Raw genomic sequence first — 3,708 nt, 5'->3', positions numbered from 1 at the left:
CGAGAGGAGGCCGCACCACACCGCAGCTTCCGCTCAGGCGGGCCTCGCCCCGCGCACGCGCTCTGACGTGAACGGCGCTCCCGAGTGACGTGTGCGCGCGCTTGCGCGCTGGCGGGAAAACCGACGTCTGCGCGCACTCCGCAGCTGCTGCTGCCTAGTTGTAGCAGGAACGAACCCGAAGCGCAACTGCCGCAGGACTTCCCCCTCAGACTGGGTCCTTTCCCTCGTCCAGCTAGGAGTAACGGGCCAGGGAGCCAGTCCCACAGCGCAAGGAGAAAGCTGTAGGAGGGAGAGAGCCATCTTTAGTGTGTTAGTTCCATAATCTGGTGTCAACTTGCGGAGGGGTGGAAGCTAGCTTGTCAATCAGGTGGCAGCTTGATGACCTCATTTGGAGGCACCATGGAGATAAATAGGTCTTGGGAGGCCAGATGCATTCACTGTCATTGCATGAGTTGCATGAGTCTCATGAGGAAATTATCGACTGGTATCAGACAGAGGGGCTCAGCCGCTAATATCAGACTTCTGGACTTGATCTGGACTGGGCTGGGTAGTTTTCTTAAGGTACAATTTTTTCTTGATAGAAGTTCTCTCTCACAGTCATGAGTGTCTATGAATTTGTTTCTCTCGTCAACCCAGACTAACACATTATTATACCAGGAGTGGGGTACTAGAGAAACAAATCATGAAGATGGAGAGTGGATGCATGTTTCACCTCTGCCTCATGGTAGTTTTTTTTCTTCGGCTAGCCAGGTCAGATAGGGCCATGTAGTTTACTGGGCTGTTTTCTGGAAAGAATGTGGGAATTCAAAGTTTTGATTCCTAGAAATTGTTTTTGGTTAATTCTGTCTGAAGTGGCGAAAATGAATGTGATTGTTTATTTTGAACTCAGGGGTAGAAATCGCCATTTGAATTTAAGAGAGACTATGCTGCTTAATGAAAATGGCTGAGAGAATGTCAAAATGACTGACAGAAAGTCTGGCCCAGGCTTGAGGCCTAATCCCATTTTTTGTATCAATAGTTTACATAAGGATTAAGATAAGCTAAATAAGGATTGAACTTGACTGTTCTAAGAATTTAGTATCTAATTTTACTTTTTTTATACTGATTTCTGCTGCTTATAATTTTTATATACTGATTGATAGGAATTATTGAGAAGTATGTAATAGTTTGTAAGCCTTGCCTTGAGCCATTAAGAGTCGATCTTTAAATGGGTTAAGGACACGCCTGCAAAGGCTCTGAAAGAATAAGCCCCCAGTCTCTTGGATGCTCAGGACATTGGAAGGTGAAGAGCCTTGCCTGGGGAGCTGTTGACAGATTGAAGGGAAAAAAAGAAACCCTTTGTTTTTTTTTGCTTTTTTAAAATTTTGAACTAGTGGTTTATGCCAGAGGCTGAAAAAAATCTGGAGCCATGAAAACTCTCCTCTCTAGGATTGAACGTTAAAGGGAGCCTTGGGGCCTGCTCCGCTGCCACCTGACTCGCATGTTGCCATCAAGCGGGACAGCCTGGTGGGCAACATCATGAAGCGCTTTGAGCATAAGGACATCCATCTGGTGGCCTTGAAGCTCGTTCAGGCCTCCGAGGAACACCTGAAGCAGCACTACATTGACCTGAAAGACCGCCCCTTCTTCCCAGGGCTGGTGAAGTACATAAACTCGGGACCAATTGTGGCCATGGTCTGGTAGCGGCTGAATGTAGTGAAGACGGGCTGCGTGATGCTGGGAGAGACCAACCCAGTGGATTCTAAGCTAGGCACCATTCGAGGGGACTTCTGTATTCAAGTTGGCAGGAACATCATTCATGGCAGCGATTCGGTCAAGAGCGCCCAGAAAGAAATCTGCCTCTGGTTTAAGCCAGAGGAACTGGTGGACTACAAGTCTTGTTACTTACTGTGACTGGATCTACGAGTAAGAGGCAGACAAAGCAGCCCCATCCCCGTGGGCCCATTGGCACTGTGCCTGTCCTGTGTACAGCTCTTCTTCTGGGGTTGGAAGCAGGATTGATGTCCTGTTTCCTTCCAAAACACAGTGACCAATAAAATAAAGTTTTTGGAAAAAAAAAGCCTTTGGGGAGGCTGAAATGCTTGTTAGGTGACCACCCAGATCCACTTCAATAGAAGTGAGAGAAATGCAGCAATAGACGGGTTGTGTCTGGCCATTGACACCCATGAACCTGGTTCATGGGGACTAGAGAAGACTAGAGCGGGCTGACTGGCCTCAAGGGGCTAGGGTTGTTGAGAATGTGTGATGGACCCCATGGTGTGAAACAGCAGTTCTCAACCTGTGGGTCAAGACCCCTTTGGGGCCCAAATGGCCTTTCACAGGGGTTGCCCAATTTATAACAGTAGCAAAATTAGTTAATAGCAACAAAAATAAATTTCTGTTTGGGGGGTCACCACAATGCGAGGAACTGTATTAAAGGGTGACAGCATTAGGAAGGTTGAGAACCACTGGCCTAAAGGAAAGGCAGCCAATGGGCACCCTGATGAGGCTAAGTGAGGCAGTCCAGGAGTTGACCAGAACCTGACCAAATGAAAAGATATTTGAACCTGTGAACTGGGGCTTGTTGCTGCTGACTTTAGGTATGGCCTGATTTGACTTTGCTTATGGATGCAGACTTCACAAGGTTTCAACTGGAATGAAGATTCTTCAGACCAAAGATTAGGATTGTCTCCTCAGAGCACTGGGTTGATATAAATGGGCAATATGGAAACTGGATACCCAAAATGGGGAGGATAAAGGCATGAAGTGGCTGGCTTACAAACCTTCATAGCTGGGGATATATATTCATAGGATTATCATTTGGTGTTCACTTAACTGCAATTGTTAAGCATATAACTTTTTCCCTTATAGAATATGCTTAAATGAGGCTGGCACATATTGGATTGTATGTAGTTTAGTTTTATCGTTAGGTACAGATGATTTCATTGTTTTAAAAATTATGTATGCTAAAGAACTGTATAAAACTGTCAAGTTCAGTCACAAGTGAGCAAGCAGACCACCGTTCGGCTGCACGGACACAGCAATGCCGAAGTCAAAGGAACTTGTTTCTTCAAGTTCATCTGGCAGTGAAGTCGACAAAAAACTAAAGAGGAAAAAGCAGGTTGCTCCAGAAAAGACTGTAAAAAGCAAAAGCCTGGGGAGACTTCCAGAGCCCCATCGTCCTCCAAGCAGAGCAGCAGCTGAAATGTAACATGTTCCAAATTGGGAAAGCACAGTATGTCAGTGTTCCAGACTTCAAAGGGAAAATCCTAGTGATATTAGAGGGATGGATCAAGGTGAAATGAAACCAGGAAGAAAAGGTATTTCTTTAAACCCCGAGCAGTGGAGCCAGCTGAAGGAAGATTTCTGACAGTGACGCAGTAAAAAAACTTTAAGATCCAAGCCATATCCAACCTTTTTACATGGGCTTTTTTCCCGTTGTTTTCCAAGCTATTGTGTATTTAGATTGCAAAACAATTTGTAAGATGAATACTTTTTAGTGTGCACTATTAAAAATGTTCTGAGTGAAGCTAATTTGTCAGCTTTATTAAGGGGATTACTTGTGCCCACCATCTAGTGTGAAATTAAGTCAAATAATATAATCTTTAAAAAAAAAACCCACAAAACTGTCAAGTTGACGAGGGGTGGTCTGAGGTAGTTTATATAATCTGGTGTCAACTTGCGAAGGGGTGGAATCTAGCCTGTCAAATCACAGCTGGATGACCTCAC

General features: G+C 45.1%; 1 pseudogene; it reads left to right on the top strand.

Annotated features, from left to right (window-relative positions):
- The first annotated feature begins 3,022 nt into the window (after nt 1-3,022).
- On the top strand, nt 3,023-3,374 carry LOC142423237 (activated RNA polymerase II transcriptional coactivator p15 pseudogene; annotated as a pseudogene).
- The last annotated feature ends 334 nt before the right edge of the window (nt 3,375-3,708 follow it).

This window comes from Tenrec ecaudatus, chromosome 12 (genome assembly GCF_050624435.1).
Source record: "Tenrec ecaudatus isolate mTenEca1 chromosome 12, mTenEca1.hap1, whole genome shotgun sequence".
In the NCBI taxonomy this organism is placed as follows: domain Eukaryota; kingdom Metazoa; phylum Chordata; class Mammalia; order Afrosoricida; family Tenrecidae; genus Tenrec; species Tenrec ecaudatus.
The sequence above is the reverse complement of the archived record's forward strand: the minus strand, read 5'-3'. Positions and strand labels throughout refer to the sequence as shown.